The following is a 21,623-nucleotide window of genomic DNA, read 5'->3' as shown; positions in this document are numbered from 1 at the left end:
CTCGGGTCTAAAGATGTCGATAGATTACATAGCCGATGAGTAAATTCGGAGATTTTGTAGCTGAAGATGGTTTCAATTAATGAGCAGCATTTCATAGATCTCGTGGTCCTATGATGTGGGTTTCATGTATAACATATCCGAAAATTGAGTGGAGGATTGTCACAAGATTTCAATGATGACTTTTTTTATCAACAATTTCAGTTTATTGTTTCAATTCTTTTTAAGAGCATCCAGCAGAACTTGTATAGATGATACACACACCTATAACGCCCTACAAGGATATCAAAAACTTCATCGTCAAGCATCTCTTTACATGTTTTGACCCCACGTTATATGTACTATGATTTGAAATTTTTGCGAAAGGGAGGTAGTCTTGAAATGAGGTATTTGCTTCTCCGGCTTTGCTCTTCTGGGAGTACTTGTTTTGGTACTCTACACTTGAAAATATAAATGACTTACAGATAACGACAAACACATACATAACATGTTAAAACACATGTACTTAAAAATTCATTTCTCTTCAAGTTTTTCATACTCGGTGTAGGAAATCATCTTGATAAGTACATATAGGGGTGAACATAATACTAAACTAATGGACAACATGTACGAAAGTAGGAATAGCACAACTAAGAACGTGCGGTCATGTCCTCCACAGGTAAATTAGGAAATCACGTACTTTAAATATAAACATTTTTATACTGGGACAACATGCTACAACAATGATTCTTAACCAATGAACTAAATTATTACTATTAACAAGGTATATTATGCACCGCATATTAACAAAAAGAAACATCGAGGAAGTTATTTGTTTCCCAAATAAACAATAGTTTCCATGGTAGAATAAATGTATCCTATGCACTAGGAAATATATCCTATGAAACAGCACAAAAACTTCATAACCATATCCCACAAGTTAATAATGTAGCAACCTTTCTAGAATGCACTAAAAAATATAAGCATCATCGTAAACTAATAGTTTGTAATTGACCTGAAGAATAAGACCACTGAAATTAAATAAGATCATGTAATTATTTGTAACCATCCCTTTAAGTTGACCTAGACCTAGTTCAATATGGAATTATGAAAACAACCCCTAAACCAATCTTTTCTGAAGTAATATTACTTTTGTATACAGGATCACAACTAGTGAATCTTAGAAGCTGCCAAAAAGGGAGAAGAATTATGAGCAGTGATTATATTATTATAAACAATTTTAGTGATTCAATAAGAACATAACTTAGTGTTTAATGCTAGGTGGTCTTTCCGCTTCCCTAGATATGGCGCCGCTTGTAGAATAGGGGCATGATATATATATATATATATATATATATATATATATATATATATATATATATATATATATATATATATATATATATATATATATATATGCATACTGATTTTAGGCAACACACGCGCATTAAAATAACAGTATATAGGCTTCAACAGCGGGAGTGAGTAATGAACAAACAATCACCTATGCTTATAGATATGGAACACTAGCTAGCTGAAAATGTATAAAGAAGGTGCAATGGAGGCACTAATACATTCAATAGAGCTAATACATAAGGAACGATATGACGACAGTTGGTTTCAAGTCGGATAATATTACCAATTTTTAAAGATGTGATCAAGCCCTCTAAAAACCCAAAGGCATGCAATACCCCTATAATAATACAATGAAATCTGAGTGGCTAGTGAATATCCTAGGATACCTTGTCTATTTCCAAGAAGCAAACATGTAATACAATCAGGGATCATTTCGGACATGAGGAAGTATTTCGAAAGCTTCTCCATTTGCAAGCAGTTGCTCTATCCTACCAAAGATCCAACCAAAATACACCCATAAATGACCCGGAGAGATCCATGGAGAAGATCACCAGGAGTGAGACTCACTAGTCACCGTCGTGATGAGAAGATTGTGTGCTAACCATGGTTGTTGTGGCCCGGCATGGTGGTGCCTGGTATGAAAAGTTTACCTCCCGTGATAGCTTTCTCCTTCTCCAGCTTCTCATTCTTCTTTTTCTCTTTCCCCGGTTCTGCACGGAGAGTTTCTACTTCTTCCTGCAATGCCAGATGCTTGGATTCCAGTTCATAGTATTTCTGCTCAAAAGACATGAGATAACAGTTAGTAATATAGTGATCGAGAGAAACTATGGATTCTAAGGGATTAACCAAAATTTCACAGGCAAAGAATAATCAAATAATATATACTCTAACTGATTGTCAATAATCATCCGGAGTCATGAATTTAAGATATTGGTTCTTAGATTTATGAAGACGGAAATAAACTAATCATATAGAGTAATTGATTGCCAGCAATCAATCGGAGTCTCGGAGGCAGCACCTAGTATGTGCGCTGAACATGCCCCCACTGGAAGAAAATATATCAGGCGCTACTCGGTCGACAAGTCAAAAAGTTGAACGTCCGAATGAAAATGACCGACACTTACTATGGTACTTTCTTGGGGACGAGCTTTCAGAGCCTCACTTGAATTGAGTGAATCCTTCATCTTGAGGTTCATTAGCTCGGCTTGAATCATGGCCTCCTTGCTGGTACTAATTCCATCCTCTAGAGTGCTGGCCAATGGATACAATACATACAGAATACTGGGAGGCGTTGCAGGTTGGGGCGTCGTAACCGCCAATGCACTTGGTCTGGCTTGTACAATATCGATCAGGGCCCGGACACTTGCATCCGACTGAATTTCTAGAAATTTTGGTACCATGTCATGATCGGTGTCCATATCCATTGGATTTCTCCGTGGACTAGGAGCATCAATGACCATTTGAACACACTCTTCAGCATCATCCACAGTAATCACTTCTTCAGTGGCTACAAACAATGCAAAGCAACAGTTCATCAGTCCTTGCTCTGTCTTCTCTACTCTGATGATTTTACAAGAAATAGAATACCTTTTGAAGTGACAACAGCAGCGTGAGGTTGTCCTTTGGCTTTACTTGCAGTCTGCTCGGTAGCTTGGCTATTATGACCTGTAGAAGTAGTAACCCCGCATCGGAAGAGGACATAAGATGGTTATAATGTCTGAATGATCAAAGCAATATTCAGCTACAATACTTACTTGGAGACAATGGCACCACATTCTTTATGTTACAGCTAGGCTTGGCTGGCAACAACAGCTGGTCAGAGGGCGTTGGGAGATATCCAGCCGACAAGTCGACAGAAGCAAAATCAGATCCTATTGCAACATCGCCCTGGGACACCGCGGCAATATTATTAGCAGACAGGTTAATCATCTGATCAAGCCTTCTAAATACCCATGGTCATGCAATATACCCCTATAATAACAACATGAAATCTGAGTGGCTAGTGAATCCTAGGAAAACATGTCCTTTTCCCAGAAGCAATCATGTAATACAAATAGGGCGCATATGAGCGGTGGTTGGCCTGAGATGGAATAACACTTCTCGCCCACTATCGATTCCCTCTCTCTATTCTCCGCTCGTCAGATGTTTTCTTCACCACAAGCAGCATTCAGCGGCGCCGTAGATTTGTTCCGTCGACTCCGTCGGCTATAACGCCGGCAGCCAATTTCTCCCTTCTCCCCCGTGGGCAATGACCCGGCGAACTCCCTCCATCGTGAATACATTACCAGTATCCCGACCAAACGCATCGTGGGTATAGCCATTAACTGGCAGGAGAATGGAGATTTAGGAATTGGTGCTAACCTTGGTCGCTGTTGCCCTTGTCGCTTCCGAGGCCACCAACCAAGTCCTGGACGCGGTTGCCCTGGAGGGCGCGGAGGAGAACCCAGGGGCGGCGGCGCCATAACGCCCTGCAAGGATACATATATTGAGGTAATAAATATTTGGGATTCCCAAACAACCATAGTAAAAAGAATAAACTTCAAATGTAAATTTTTTGGATCCCTTGCTGCTCTATTCATCTTAACATGTTTTTTTTGCCTTTCTAGTGCTCCTTCAACTTTTAATATTTTTTCATAACAAGTAAATCTGAGTTATACGATTTTTCTAAGAATGGGTCACACACTTTTTAATTACATGATTTGCTAATGCCTTATTTTATTAATTAATAGAATATTGAAAAAAAAACATTGAATACATTTTAATCACATGACCATCTTACTAAAACATATTGACTATTTATTACATGATTTGATTTTCAAAAACCTCAAACATGTTTTAAAATGCATTCAACATTTTTTTCATTTACATCAAAATTTGCAGAAATGTATCATACAGTTTTTAATTACGCACGTCGTCGGCTATGGCATAGTTTTCCTCCGTCTCTCCCCCTCCTCATGCTGGGCGATCTCCCGATCTCCCGATGCATCCACGACTACGTGGTTCTCTCGCACAGGAGGCGCGGGATAGGGATCCAGGCCCACTAGCTCACGAGATATGTTGATAATCCACACCTCGTTCGACGATGACCAGTCGCCCTTCGAGCATAGTGTCGAGGTCGTGGACACTGTGTTCTTCTGACACTACGAGGATTGCCTGAGTTCATCCACGGGAGACTCGCCGACTGGTCGGTGAGCATCAAGTACTGCCTCGCCCTAGAAACTGGCGAACAAGGGGACCAGGCTCACCCGCCAATAGACTTGACCATCGTGATCGGCCACCAGATCAACAACAATGGGGGCGTCATCCAGTGCCTCGACATTGACATTCTCCTGTCATCATTCTGGGAATGTTTGGTCTACTGCAAGCCACATGCCCTAATTCGCACCTGCAAAGAGGCTGCCGCTCCTGGAGCTCTTTTGACGTTGAGCATGGTGTGCGCCATATGTATGCTATACTTGGATCCTGGTGACACTGAGACCGACTTCGCGTCTTTTAATCCTCACAGTACCCCAGTGAGAAGGTTTCTGTGCCTACTATGTTTCTACGGAAAATGTTTGTAGATGAAGCATGACATTTTGCATCAGTTCTAGTGTTTTAAATCTTGCCTTCTCCTGGCGTACATCTCTTTACCCATGAGCCAAGGATACATATATTGAGGTAATAAATATTTTGGATGCCTAAATCACTACAGTTGAAAGAATAAACTTCTAATGTAAACATTTTTTAATCCCTAACATGCTGCACTATTTGTAAAAATGTTGTTCTTTGCATTCCTAGTAGTTATTTAACTTGTAATTCTTTTATTAACAAGTAAAACTGAAATTGTATGATCTTTTTAAGAATGTGTCGCATACTTTTTTTACTCACATGATTTTGTAATGTATGAAAAATTATTAATTACAAAAATATCTAAAAAATCATTAAACACTTTTTAATCACATGACCATCCTACTTAAAATTGTCTTCTTTTGAATCATAATTAAGCATGCATTAATGTGTGACCGCTTTTAAACCACAAATGAATACGAACCAAATCGTGTCTTCTTCGAGAGCACAAATTAACCAGTAATATTATGGACTTCTTCTGACTCACTCTTTACTATAAATCAATCCTAGGCTTCCTTTGACTGAATATGCGTGTGTTGATGTCTCTGAAATAGTATCAGTATTGTGAATACCTGCAAAAGAAGAAGAAATAGTATTGTGAATTTCCAGAAAGAAATTTCTTGAAAGCTGAGGCCCCTTGGGTAAAAACAAGTATTGATAGTATCAATTTCTTTATACAAACATGCTGCTCTATTTGTTTCAACGTTATTTTTTGCATTTCTAGTATTCCTTCATCTTTTAAATTTTTCAGAAAAAATAAATCTGTAATTATATATTTTTTAGAATATGTCTCACACTTTTTTAATTACATTATTCAGTAATGCATGATTTTTTTAATTACATGAATATTTTAAAAATCATTGAACACTTTTTAATCACATGACCATCTTACAAAAAATGTATTGACTACATTATTACATATGTTAGGTATGTAGCGCCTGTCAGGATAGCGCTACGACACAAGGTAGCGCCTAGCGTTGGGCGCTACCTGAAGGTTTAGTTATCTGAAATAATTTCACGAAGAGTTTACTATTTGAATTAGTTTTGCTTTTTGGTTATATTTTCCATTTTGCCCTGCACATCAGTTTATGATGCTCTATGGGCAGCAAATTAAAGACGACCATTTTTGGTTTGTCTCTAAACTGTACGCAGTGTTTACTGACATTAATTACAGGGAGCAGATTCCTTCGTTTACAGCCGGTCATGCGCGTGCCTTCCTTCTTCCTTCCTTCCCTATAAGAAATCGCGTCCGGCAGAGCTCATTTCGTTGAGAGAGAGAGAGAGAGAGAGAGCAGGCGCCGGTGCCATGGTGTTGCCACCGTGGCCGCACGCAGCGGAGGTCACGGAGACGCACGTCTACAGATGTGGGAGTGTTCTCGTGCGCGTCTTCTACCACCACAAGCCGACCCATCTCCCGAGCTCCCTTCACGTTCACGGCGACGTGGTTCTGTCGCACGGGAGGCCCAGGACCGGGACCCACACCAACTCACCGGTAGGGTGGAGCATCGACGCCTCGCTCGACAACCGGGCGCCATTCGACCACCGCGTCTAGGTCGCGGAACCTGGCGTCTTCTGGAACTACGAAGCCTGCCGTGACCTCATCCACGGCATGCTCGCCGACGGGCCAGTGACCCGCAACTACGACCTCGGCCCCAGGAACTGTGGGGACCATGATCACCTGCAAATGGACTTCGCCGATTAGATCGGCCGCAAGTTCTATAGCCTTGAGGGTGTCGCCCGCGCTTCGACATCAACATCCACGTGTCGTTACTGCTGGTATCTTTGGTTTACAGCCTTCCACAGGCCCTAATCTGCGCGTGCTAAGAGGCCGACGCTGCTGCAGGACCTCTGGCGCACCCGGTCAGGAATGCGTGATTTGCCGTTTGTTGTTCGATACTGGTGACGAGGAGATTGTCAGGATGCCGTGCTTCCAAACCCACGCCTTCCACATCCCATGCATCAAAGGGTGGTTCTATCAAGAGTCAAAGTGCCCAATTTGCCGACGTGAGGTGGTGGATTACTTCGGCTTTAGATTCCGAGATTAGATAGCTGAAGGTGCTTGACTCATACATCTCGGATGCAAAGATGTTGATAGATTACATAGCCGATGAGTAAATTGAGAGATTTTGTAGCTGAAGATGGTTTCAATTAATGAGCAGCAATTCATAGATCACGCGGTCCTATGATGTGGGTTTCATGTATAACATATCCGAAAATTAGCAATTGAGTTGGCCTCGATATGTATGAGTGGTGGACTTGTCAAAAAAATTAAGTGATGATTTTCTTATCAACAATTGCAGTTATTGTTTCAATTCTTTTTAAGAGCGTACAGTAGAACATATATATACGATACACACACCTATAACGCCCTGCAAGGATAATACATTGAGGTAATAAATATTTGGGATTCCTAAACAACCACAACTGAGAGAATAAACTTCAAATGTAAACATTTGGATCCCTAACTTGTTGCTCTATTCGTCTTAACATATTTTTTTGCATTTCTAGTTCTCCCTCAACTTCTAATTTTTTTCATACAAAGTAAATCTCAGTTTATATGATTTTTGTAAGAATGAGTCACACACTTTTTTCATTAGATGATTTTGTAATGCATGAATTTTTTAATTACAACAATATTTAAAACACCATTGAACACTTTCTAATCCCATGACCATCTTAATTACTACTACATTTTGACTATTTATTACTCCCTCCGTCCCGAAATAAGTGACTCAAAAATGACTCAACTTTGTACTAACTTTAGAACAAAGTTGACTCACTTCTGAGTCACTTATTTTGGGACGGAGGGAGTACATGATTACATTTTTCTAAAAACTCAAACATGTTTTAAAATGCATTCAACACTTGTAGGTCACAATGAAACTAACATCTGTTTACACTATGTATATGCAACAATATATATGCAGCAACATATATATAGAAGAGAACAGCAGGTAACATTGTGTTACTGTAAACGATGACACCTTTTTAAAATTTACAAATGCACAAAAACAGGGCGCCATCGATATTCAGCATAGATGTAAACAAGGAGAGCAAAATGTAAAAGGATACTAACATGGTAATGTACGCTTGCATTCAGCCACCAATAACAGATAACAAGTGACAACAACAATTAGTATTACCTAAAAGCAAATATATAAGGGACTAGGTCATTCATACAACTACGCATTATCCATTGGATCGCTTGTCTCTTACAAATGTAAAGCTAACCAGCATTGCTCAAAGCCACAAAAGGGCATGCACCTGCAGAGCACGTTTTGGAATGCTGCCACGAAACTAGACCATTAGGCACATGCACACACACACGACGACTAGTTTTTACAAAGGCATTTGTGCAAGCATATTAAATGCATGAAGCAGCAAGGACTTTCAGGCAATCATCCGTCAACCAAATCCGCCAAACAGGGAATATAAGGTAAACCATCCAGGAAATCTCGAGAATTGCACATAAGATGCACTTCCCTGCTATCCATATCACACGAAGAATTCACCTCCTTCCAGTCAGTAAGGAAATTCAAATTACGATCCAGATGAATTGCAAACATCTCATACTTAAAGGTCTTCTCCTCTTCGTCACAATCCTCTCTCGCATATTCCCTTCCAAACAATTGGGGAACATCAACAGTATGCCTTAGGATCCACACTTCACTAGCATAATCCTCAAGTAACCACACAGAGAGTTGGTCATAATAAGGAACCATATACCAAGCATGCAATTTCCCCTGAGAGTATCCAACTGAGCTATAACCAGACCTGGCTTCTTCCATTCCTTCCGGGAGAGCAATTTCCCCACAAACACCCCCCTCTGAGTCCACTGCAGCTATAATAGGTTCCTTGATCATCAAATGCATAAAATGCATCATGTCATTCAAAAAGGCACATTCTGCAGTAAAAGGAGGATACTCTCTGTTACCCCCCCCCCCCCCCAGTCATAGTTGTACCGAGGCCATCGGCTAGCTTCCGATGAGTATATCGCCCCATCGTAGTCCAACTATACCAGGGGTGTAAACACCACAAAGCGGAACAGAATGACCGCGTCAAAAAAGCCAGGAAGGCTGCGCCAGTTTGAAGTGTGCGGGTTCATCATCCTCTTCATCCTGCCATACTATAGGAGGCAACACAGTTCACTGCCCCATCATAGGATTGCACACAACGTAATATCATTCCTCGTCTTCTTGCGATTCCTGGCATTTGCAGAGGAGAAGGTTGTTGATGCGTTGTTCGATCTTGACCCTGGCGTAGCTCCCACGAAGGAAAGGGAGCAAAGCGTCGACCATAGGGGCGCCTCCCCGGGACAGATTGCGGAAACAGAGACTGATGCCTGAGTGGTGGGTGTGGAAGAATCCGGAGATGGTCTGCCACACCCGCCTTTCGATGGCCGGGTCATAGCAGAGGGCTTGTCTCTGAGGCACGCCGCCGGCGGCTGCGTTGGCCTCGTCCTCTACAAATAAAAGAAGCGGTTGTCTCAATAAGGTCCTGATTCCATTCCGCGAACGGAAGAAAGATCGAAAAAGAGGAGGCGTGGAGCAGACCTGGGAAGCAAAGGTGCGAACGGCAGCGTAGGACAGGACGGACCGCCCTCGTCGCGATTGCCAGTCGTTAGCGGGTGGTGCGGCTCCGTGCCAGCACGCCGGCCTCCTCCCAGCGGCATCGCCTCCTCCTCGGATCGGTGGTTGGTGCTTCAGATCCTCCGCTTGACCGTCGCCAGAATTCTGGGGTTTCAAGCTGTAAAGGGCAGTAGAGTTGTGTCTGTGTGTGCCTGGATATGGATGGGCTTCACCACTTCTTTGAAAAAAATTCCCAAAGGTTGCGTATATGGGGAAATAGGGTAATAGAGCGGGGCGACGACTGTGTATATCAGGAAAAAAATGCTTTCTAATAAATTACCTTATATGGATGTGGATTACCATTATCTGTCCAATTTTCTGTAGGTATATGTAAAAGGCATATCCAAATGTCCGCGTATACCTACTTACACTTTAGAGACACACAAAGGCATCTCGTTCTTCACCTTTTTCAAACTAATTTTGTCATCTATTTTCAAGATTTAAGAATAAAACAACGGTAGATGTGGCGTGCCAAATAATTCACAGTAAATTATGCTACATATATAGCTTATCCTGGAGCGGGCCGACGGGAAGAAAATTGATGTGGAGCATCCTACGTTCATCCCAATGTACACTTCAACTACTCCCCAAGCCCCAAGTGCTCCTACGATGAGAGCTCGAGTATGTGCCATTGGACATAAGGAGAACTCTCTCCTTGTTGAACTTCCCTTGGACCCGCATGAGACATGGCTACTACCTCAAACAAAGACACTTAGTGTGTTAGGTACCGAGGAACCAACAAGGAGAAGGAATGGTGCAAGACGGACACCAAGAGCATGAAGGCAATCTGCCCAGTGTGGAAAGGCCGGTACAACCGCCCATCTACCGCCCAACTACCACTCGGGCGGTACAACCGCTTGACTACCGCGCAACTACCAGTCCAGCTTCTATGATCGAGTGGTGCAAGGTCGGTACAGTACCGGTTTATCACCGTAACAGCCATCAGACCGGTACAACCGCTCCTAACACCGGTACAACCGTCAAGCACCCCTGGAAACACCTCTAAGAGCCCGCACCTGAGCTCCCAGCAGTACAACCACCCCCATCACCAGTACAACCGCCCCCATCACCGGTACAACCGCCCTGCCTGAGCTCCCAGCGGTACAACCGCCCTGCCTGCGTGCAGTGAAAGGGGTTTCACCCCATGTATCTTCCACTTACCCCTTGGACTATATATACTTGTCCCCCAGCTCCGTATTAGGGTCAGCATAGCTTTAGCTCATTTGAGATAGAGCTTTGCTCATCCATAAGGATCTACTCCTCATGAGAGACTGCGGCCTCTTCGGAGAAGATCCATCTTGGATTCAAGACCCCATTCATGGGATGACCCTCAAGACCTCCTGATGGTGATGAACTAGCTACTTGTATCGTCCTTTGTTGGACTTGAATCGTGTATCGCTCTTTATGTTTCAAGGATCTAGCACATGTGTAATCGAATCTTGTTGGTTTGAGTGATTCTCTCATGTTTCACCTCGTGATTTCTCCTTGTGTTCTTCGTGTTCTTCGTAGGATTCCCTCCAATCGTGAAAGAGAGGGCTGCTAGGGTTCTACCCTACATCATCTTTGGTATCATCAGCCACGTCGATCATGTATTTGGAGCCCCTACCCCTCTTTTTCTAGCCTAATTTTGTTGTGTTCTTCCCCAATTTCTAAATTCCACACCAAAAATAGCCCCAATTTTTTTTGTGATTTGTTGGTTTCATGATGTTTTGTTGATTTTGATCCATAGATTTGCTTGGTTTTGAGTGGATCTAGCATCTCCCCAAGTTTCCCCATCTTTCATCCATGAAATCCACCCAATTTTGCCACCAAAATCATCCATTTCCGCCCCAAGTTCATCCCGTACCCAGATCTGCGAATTTTCCTGACAAAAGCGGTACAACCTGCCCCCAAGGTGGTACAACCGCTCCCCCATCCCCTGATACTTCTGCCAGCCCAAAACTGGAACCCCAGGGCGCTCCAGGAGCGGTACAACCGCCTTCTCAAGCGGTACAACCGCCCCTTCCAGGTTCAGCCTCGGTTGATTGGCAGTTTTGACCATAACTAAATCTTCCGGACTCAGATTTTCGCGGTCATTAGCTCGTTAAGTAGCTATTGACATCCCCATCCACCTAGATAGGTTTCAACACCTTTTGACTCCATCAAATTTTTGGAACTTCGACATCTTTGCCTAGGTCTTCCACCATATATATCTTCCGCATAACCATCATAGTCTTCCGCAACCTAACCCATTTTAATCAGAGAAGATAGCAATCATACAACTTTGAAAGGTAGCAGGTGCATTACATAAACCAAAAGGCATACATTTATAAGCAAATATTCCAAAAGGACAAGTTATTTGTGAAAAGCCAGAGTATCCATCAAGGAAACAAAAATGTGTGTGCTTAGATAGTCTGTCTAACATTTGATCAATAGTAGGCAGAGTGTAATGATCTTTTCTAGTAGCTTTATTTAATTTTCTATAATGAATTAACATTCTATAGCCCATGACAATTCTTTTTGGAATAAGCCCATTCTTATCATTAGGAACAACAGTAATACCTCCCTTCCTAGGGACACAACGAACAGGACATACCCATCTACTAGCAGCTACATGATAGATTATACCTGCTTCCAGAAGTTACAATCTTTCCGTTCTTACCACTACTTTCATTTTCAGATTTAACCAACGTTGGTGATCAACAAAGGGTTTAGCATCAGGTTCCATATTAATCGTGTGCTGACATTGAGTGGGACTAGTGCCCTTAAGATCATCAATAGTATATCCAATAGCACCCCTGTGCTTCCTTAGAACTTTCAATAATCTTTCTTCTTCATGTTCTGAAAGGTTAGCACTAATGATAACAAGATATATCTTCTTTTCATCAAGATAAGCATATTTCAAGGTGTCTGGCAATTGTTTTAATTCGAACACAGGATCACCTTTAGGTGGAGGAGGACCTCCTAGAGTTTCAATAGGCAAATTGTGTTTAAGTAGAGGTTGTTATTCGAAAAAGATTCTATCTATTTCATTTCTTTCACGCATATGCAAATCATTTTCATGGTCTAGCAAATATTGTTCCAAATGATCAGTAGGAGGCACAACAATAGAAGCAAGACCAATAATTCAATCCTTACTAGGCAAATCTTTCTTATGAGGTTGTTTACTAAACTTGGAAAAATTAAACTCTTCAGATTCATCACCAAAGCTAACACCGACAGTTTGTTTCTTACAATCTATTTTAGCATTGACGGTGTTCAAGAAAGGTCTACAAGATATAACGGGACAAAATTTATTTTGTGTGGTGGTAAGAATAAGAAATGCGTAGGGTATTTTACCTTCCCACACAAGACTTCTACATCTCTAAGAATCCCAATTGGTGATACATTATCTCTATTAGCAAGTTTAATAGTAACATCTATGTCTTCTACTTCATCATATAAGGAGAAGAGAATAGCACTAACTCTAGCACCTAGGTCACATAACCCATGATAACAGTGATATACAATCTTAACTTGGACAACAGGCATGCCAACAACTGGGCTATGTTTATCTTTTCTTCAGGTTTAGCAATTCTAGAAGCTTTATCACAGAAGTAAATAACATGCCCATCAATATTATCAACTAAGAGATCTTTAACCATAGCAACACTAGGTTCAACTTTGATTTGTTCAGAATGTTTGAATGTCCTAACATTACTTCTGTTAACCACGGTTGAAGCTTTAGCATGTTCCTTCATCCTAACAGAAAAAGGTGGTTTTTCAATATAAGCAGTGGGAACAACTGGATCAACATTGTAAATAATAGTTTCTTCTTTAGCTTTTACGGGTTCTTTAATTTCTTATTTAATTGTTTGGTGGTACTTAAAAGCACTTCTCCTTACGGAGATCAACATGAGTAGCAAAAGACTCACAAAAAGAAGCTACTATCTTAGATTCAAGTCCATATTTAGTGCTAAACTTTTGAAAGGCATCGGTATTAATAAAGATTTAACACAATCAAACTTAGGTTCAATACCTAACTCCTTACCTTCACTGAGTTGCCAATCTTCAGAGTTACGTTTAATTCTTTCTAAAAGATCCCACCGGAATTCAATAGTCTTGTTCATGAAAGAATGAGTACAAGAAGTATCGAGCATGGTTTGATCATTACGAGAAAGCCGAGCATAAAAGTTGTGAATAATAATTTCTCTCGAGAGCTCATGGTTGGGGCATGAATATAACATTAATTTAAGCCTCCCCAAAACTAGAGCTATACTTTCTCCTTCACGAGGCCAAAAATTATATATATAATTCCGATCATGATGAACTAGATGCATAGGATAATTTTTTTGATGAAATTCCAATTTCAAACTGTTCCACCAAGATCCAATATCATCGCATAGCCTATACCATGTCAATGCTTTTCCCTTCAAAGATAAAGGGAAAACCTTCTTCTTAGTTTCATCTCCGGCAAACCTGCAAGCTTAAATAATCCACAAATTCCATCCACATATATCAAGTGCATATCAGGATGTTCGGTTCCATCTCCTACATAATGATTAGCTAGCAGTTGTTCTAACATACCAGTAGGAATTTCATATTCAATATTTTCAGTAGGTGCAGTAGGTTTAGGGGTGACTAATTGTGGTTCCGATCGAGGTGAATATACCACGAACAAACCCCTCAAAGGATTGTTTTTCATAGTAGCAAGTGACAATAAATTTCAGCACATAGTAATGATGTTTCATTACCAATTTCCACTTACCAAGAGCGCTTTACTCCCCGACAACGGCGCCAGAAAATTTCCTTGATGACCCATAAATGTATAGGGTAAATTGTATCTCTTTTCGATAAGTAAGAGTGTCGAACCCAACGAGGAGCAGATGGAAATGACAAGTGGTTTTCAACATGGTAATGTCTGCAAGTGCTAAAATTGTAAGTAGCAGAGTAGTTTGGTAGCAAGATGATTTGTAACGAGCAAGTAACAATAGTAGTAAAAAAATGCAACAAGGTAATGATACGTCTCCAACGTATCTATAATTTATGAAGTATTCTTGCTATTATATTATCTGTTTTAGTTGTTTAATGGGCTTTATTATACACTTTTATATTATTTTTGGGACTAACCTATTAACCGGAGGCCCAACCCATATTGCTGTTTTTTGCCTATTTCAGTGTTTCATAGAAAAGGATTATCAAACGGAGTCCAAACGGAATGAAACCTTCGGGAGAGTTATTTTTGGAACGGAAGAAATCCAGGAGACTTGGAGTTGAAGCAAGGGAAGCTTCGAGGTCGCCACGAGGCAGGGAGGCACGGCCCCCCATCTGGGCGCGCCCCCACCCTCGTGGGTCCCTCGAGGCTCCCCTGACCGACTTCTTTCGCCTATATATGTCCATATACCCTAAAACCTTCGAGGAGCACACTAGATTGGGAGTTCCGCCGCCGCAAGCCTCTGTAGCCACCAAAAACCAATTTGGGACCCTGTTCCGGCACCCTGTCGGAGGGGTGATCCCTCACCGGTGGCCATCTTCATCATCTCGGCGCTTTCCATGACGAGGAGGGAGTAGTTCAGCCTCGGGGCTGAGGTTATGTACCAGTAGCTATTTGTTCGATCTCTCTCTCTCTCTCTCTCTCTCTCTCTCTCTCGTGTTCTTGATTTGGCACAATCTTGATGTATCGCGAGCTTTGCTATTATAGTTGGATCTTATGATGTTTCTCCCCCTCTACTCTTCTGTAATGGATTGAGTTTTCCCTTTGAAGTTATCTTATCGGATCGAGTCTTTAAGGATTTGGGAACACTGGATGTATGTCTTGCCGTGCTTATCTGTGGTGACAATGGGATATTCATGTGATCTACTTGATGTATGTTTTGGTGATCAACTTGCGGGTTCAATGAACTTATGCATAGGGGTTGGCACACGTTTTCATCTTGACTCTCCGGTAGAAACTTTGGGGCACTCTTTGAAGTACTTTGTGTTGGTTGAATAGATGAATCTGAGATTGTGTGATGCATATCGTATAATCATGTCCACGGATACTTGAGGTGACATTGGAGTATCTAGGTGACATTAGGGTTTTGGTTGATTTGTGTCTTAAGGAGTTATTCTAGTACGAACTCTATGATAGATCGAAAGGAAAGAATAGCTTCATGTTATTTTATTACGGACTCTTGAATAGATTGATCAAAAAGGATAACTTTGAGGTGGTTTCGTACCCTACAATAATCTCTTGGTTTGTTCTCCGCTATTAGTGACTTCGGAGTCACTCTTTGTTGCATGTTGAGGGATAGTTATATGATCCAGTTATGTTATTATTGTTGAGAGAACTTGCACTAGTGAAAGTATGAACCTTAGGCCTTTTTTCCTAGCATTGCAATACCGTTTACGCTCACTTTTATCATTAGTTACCTTGCTGTTTTTATATTTTCAGATTACAAATACTCATATCTACCATCCATATTGCACTTGTATTACCATTTCTTCGCCGAACTAGTGCACCTATACAATTTACCATTGTATTGGGTGTGTTGGAGACACAAGAGACTCTTTGTAATTTGGTTGCAGGGTTGTTTGGGAGAGACCATCTTCATCCTACGCCTCCCACAGAATGATAATCCTTAGGTCATCCACTTGAGGGAAATTTGCTACTGTCCTACAAACCTCTGCAGTTGGAGGCCCAACAAAGTCTACAAGAAGAAGGTTGCGTAGTAGACATCAAGCTCTTTTCTGGCGCCGTTGCTGGGGAGGTGAGTGCTTGAAGGTATATCTTTAGATCTTGCAATCAAATCTTTTTGTTTCTTGTTTTATCACTAGTTTAGTTTATAAAATAAAACTACAAAAAAATTGGAATTGAGTTTCTCTCATATGCTTCATCTTTTTAATATCTTTCGTTAGAATGATGGTAAGGAAAATTGTGCTCAAGTGCTAGAAGAAGAAATCTATAAAATATTTGGCAACAAATCTTTGAATGATGAGCATAATTGCAATGTTGTTAGTATGAACTCTTTGAATACCCATGATGCTAATTATATGCAAAGCCACAAGCTTGGGGATGCTATGTTTGATGAATATGATATGTCCCCCCCCCCCCCAAGTTTTGATGAGAATATTTATTATGATGAAAGCATGCCTCCTATTTATGATGATTATATTGATGAAAGTGGGTTTGGAAGAATGTCAACTTTAGTAAGTAATGATCCCACTATTTTCGAGGGTGTTGACTCTTATAATATTTATGAAAGTGGATTTGGATAGGTCATGACTTTATTTAGTGATGAATCCACTATTTCGGAAGAGGTTCCAATTGATTATGAGAAAAAAGTTGCTATCTATGATAATTATTGTGATGACTTGTATGCTATTAACAATAATGATAACAATGAAACTTGTCATCGTGATTTTAGTTTTCAATTGGGTTATGCCTCACATGATAATTATTTTGTTGAGTTTGCTCCCACTACTATTGATGAGAATAAATTTGCTTATGTGGAGAGTAGTAAATTTTTTATGCAAGTAGATCATGAAAAGAATGCTTTATGTTCTGGTTATATTGTTGAATTCATTCATGATGCTACTGAAAATTAATATGATGGAGGAACATATGCCTCTACATATTGCAATAATATCAAGTTTCCTCTCTATGTGCTTAAAATCTTGAAGCTATGCTTGTTTTGCCTTCCTATGCTAGTTGATTATTGTTCCCATAAGTTGTTTGCTCACAAAATCCCTATGCATATGAATTGGGTTAGACTTAAATGTGCTAGTCATATTCTTCATGATGCTCTCTTTATGTTTCAATTCTTATCTTTTATGTGAGCATCATTGAAATCATCATGCCTAGCTAGGGGCGTTAAACGATAGCACTTGTTAGGAGGCAACCCAATTTTATTTTTGGTCCTTGCTTTTTTTTCCTTTTTAGTAATAAATAATTAATCTAGCCTCTTGTTAGATGTGGTTTCATGTTTTAATTAGTGTTTGTGCCAAGTAGAGCCTTTGGGAAGACTTGGGTGAAGTCTATATGATCTTGCTGTAAAAAACAGAAACTTTGCGCTCACGAGATTAGGTGCCACTTTTTACTGGAGAGTGCTTTTAGGTTGATTCTATTTAAATATGATTAATAGACCAATTCCTAAGGTCCACCAATTTATTTAAGAATTTTTGGAGTTCCAGAAGTATACGTTTGATACAGATTACTACAGACTGTTCTATTTTTGTCAGATTCTGTTTTCTATGTGTTGTTTGCTTATTTTGATGAATCTATGAGTAGTATCAGAGGGTATGAACCATAGAGAAGTTAGAATACAGTAGATATTACACCAATATGAATTTAGAATAAGTTTGCAACAGTACCTAAGTGGGGATTTATTTTCCTATACTAACGGAGCTTACGAGTTTTGTGTTGAGTTTTGTGTTGTGAAGTTTTCAAGTTTTGGGTAAAGATTCGATGGACTATGGAATAAGGAGTGGTAAGAGACCAAGCTTGGGGATACCCAAGGCATCCCAAGGTAATATCCCAGGACAACCAATATCTTAAGCTTGGGGATGCCCCGGATGGCATCCCCTCTTTCATCTTCGTTCATCGGTAACTTTACTTGGAGCTATATTTTTATTTACCACATGATATGTGTTTTGCTTGGAGGGTCATTTTATTTTGTTAGTATTTGATTTCTGTTATTTATAATAATGTTTTGCATATTTATTTTCAATAAAAAATGTCAAGGATAGCCTTTACCATGCTTATTTTGCAAGTATACATGTTGCTGTTTCAAAACAGAAAGTTTACCACTGTTGCAGAAATTCCCTAGAAAAGTCACAGAGTGATATAATGTTGAATATTTTTGCATATTGAGCTCGGATAAATTTTCTACAGCGTAGTATTTTGCTTATAATTTTTGGAGTTAGGGAAGTATGATGAATCTTGCATGCTCTACAGACTATACTGTTTTGGCAGATTGCTGTTATGTTTGCATTGTTTGCATATGTTTGCTTGTTTAATGATTCTATTTGAGGATATGAGTATTAAATATGCAGAGACATTTAGTATGCAATGTTGAATAATAATGTTAGTAATTTGTTATAGTAGAAAATGATAAGGTTTTTGCATTTTGTTATACTAACATATCTCACGAGTTCTTGTTGAGTTTTGTGTGGATGAAGTTTTTGAGATTTAGGAAAACCGTGAAATGAGAGGAATTAAGGAGACACAAAAGTTCAAGCTTGGCGATTCCCAAGGCACCCCAAGATAATATTCTAAGAAGTCTCAAGCATCTAAGCTTGGGGATGCCCCGGTAGGCATCCCACCTTTCTTCTTCAACAATTATCGGTTATTATCGGTTGAGCCTAAGTATTTATTTCTTCACATGAGTTGTGCTATCCTTGCAATGCCATTTTATTTTATTTTGCTTGCTGTTTGAATAAAATACCAAGATCTGAAATTCTTAAATTTTAGAGTCTTCACATAGTTACATAATTATTTAACTACTCATTGATCTTCACTTATATCTTTTTGGAGTAGTTTGTCATTTACTCGTGTGCTTCACTTATATCCAATGAGTAAATGATAGAATGATTTGAATATCATAAATCTGAAATTATATATGCACTTGAAAAATTCATGAAAGAATATTGAAGGAAGAGAGATTTCACATATAAATATACTATCTTAGACATCTTCTATGATTGTGAGCCCCATTAATTATTTTCAAACCTGAGAAAATTAGTTGAAATTGGATAAGGAAGACAACATAATGAGTTATGCTTGGGTATATTTGTATAGAAGTTATATTGTTATAGATCCTCTAACATGTGGTGCTTGCTATTTAGAAACCTTTTCTAGCCAAAATATCTATACTAAGCGGGAATATTGCTTGTGCATCCAAATCCCTTGAACCTAGTTTCTTCCATGAGTGTCCACCATATCTACCTATTTGTGGTATTTACCTGCCGTTGCAAGTAAATTTACATGTGCCAAACTCTAAACCTTCAAATAATAATCTGTTTTGTATGCCCGAATCGCTCATGTAGCGACTAAGGATTGTTAGTATCTTCCATGCTAGGTGGGTTATTCTCACGATGAGTGGACTCCGCTCATCATTCATGAGAAAAATGGCTGGTAACTGGGATGCCCATTGCCATGATGAAAAGATCAAAATCAAATCAAAATAATTGTAAACAAAAACTCCCCCAGGATTGTTGTTAGTTGGAGGCACCCGTTGTTTCGGGCAAGCCATGGATTGATGATTGTTGGTGGAGGGGGAGTAAAAACTTTACCATTCTGTTTGGGAACCGCCTATAATGTATGTAGTATGGAAGATATTGGGAACTCTTGGTTGTTATGTTGACAATGAAAGCATACTTATCAAAATTATTTATATCTACTTCAAAATTGAGCTCTGGCACCTCTGCAAATCACTGCTACCCTCTGCGAAGGGTCTATCTTTTATTTTTATGCAAGAGTCAGTAGTATTCCTTCTCATTCCAACCTACTCTTTAGTTGGCAAGCATCATGTGATGGGGAAAGATCTAAGCATATATGGCCATTAAAATATATTTGATCATGAATTTTTATTGTTGACAATTATCTATATGATAAGTAAGTTGGGAGGAAAAACATTAAGCCCCTATCTTTCTTTGCGTTCGATGGATGCTATTTGTTCTAAAAATATGCTTTGAGTGGAAGCAATCATGGAAGACTATATGATAGTCGTTGAGTATGTGGGATTTTCTAAATCAAAGCTCTGACATAGAACCTGATACGTCTCCAACGTATCTATAATTTTTGATTGTTCCATGCTATTATATTACCTGTTTTGGATGTTTATGAGCTTTATTTTATACATTATCATTTTTGGGACTAACCTACTAACCGGAGGCCCAGCCCGTACTGCTGTTTTTTGCCTATTTCAGTATTTCGAAGAAAAGGAATATCAAACGGAATCCAAACGGAATGAAACCTTCGGGAGCGTGATTTTTGGAACGAACGCGATCCAGAGGACTTGGAGTGCAAGTCAAGAATCAACTGAGGCTCCCACGAGATAGGAGGGTGCGCCCCCTGTCTCGTGGGCCCCTCGGGCATCCGCCGACGTACTTCTTCTTCCTATATAAGCCTACGTACCCCGAAAACATCCAGGAGCCACCTGAAACACAATTTCCACCGCCGTAACCTTCTGTATCCGCGAGATCCCATCTTGGAGCCTTCGTCGGCACTCTGCCGGAGGGGGAATCGACCACGTAGGGCTTCTACATCAACATTCTTGCCTCTCCTATGAGTTGTGAGTAGTTTACCACAGACCTGCGGGTCCATAATTATTAGCTAGATGGCTTCTTCTCTCTTTTTGGATCTCAATACAATGTTCTTCCCCTCTCTTGTAAAGAACTATTCGATGTAATCTCTTTTTGCGGTGTGTTTGTCAAGATCCGATGAATTGTGGGTTTATGATCAGATTTATCTATGGATAATAATTGAATCTTATCTGAATTCTTTTATATGATTGAGTTATCTTTGCAAGTCTCTTCTAATTATCGGTTTGGTTTGGCCTACTAGATTGATCTTTCTTGCCATGGGAGAAGTCCTTAGATTTGGGTTCAATCTTGAGGTGTTCTTACCCAGTGACAGAAAGGGTTGCAAGACACGTATTGTATTGTTGCCATCGAGCATAACAAGATGGGGTTCATACCATATTGCTTGAGTTTATCCCTCTACATCATGTCATCTTGCTTAATGAGTTACTCTGTTCTTATGAACTTAATACACTAGATGCATGCTGGATAGCGGTCGATGTGTCGAGTAATAGTAGTAGATGCAGGCAGGAGTCGGTCTACTTGTTGCGGACGTGATGCCTATATACATGATCATGCCTAGATAACGTCATAATTATTCGCTTTTCTATCAATTGCTTGACAGTAATTTGTTCACCCACCGTAAAACTTATGCTCTTTAGAGAAGCCTCTAGTGAAACCTATGGCCCCCGGGTCTATCTCTTATCATATTTGCTTCCAATCTACTTTTATTTGCATCTTTACTTTTTTGCATCTATATCATAAAATACCAAAAATATATTTATCTTATCATATTATCTCTATCGGATGTCACTTTCG

This window comes from Triticum aestivum, chromosome 3B, assembly GCF_018294505.1.
Source record: "Triticum aestivum cultivar Chinese Spring chromosome 3B, IWGSC CS RefSeq v2.1, whole genome shotgun sequence".
NCBI lineage: Eukaryota > Viridiplantae > Streptophyta > Magnoliopsida > Poales > Poaceae > Triticum > Triticum aestivum.
Note: the sequence above shows the minus strand (reverse complement) of the source record.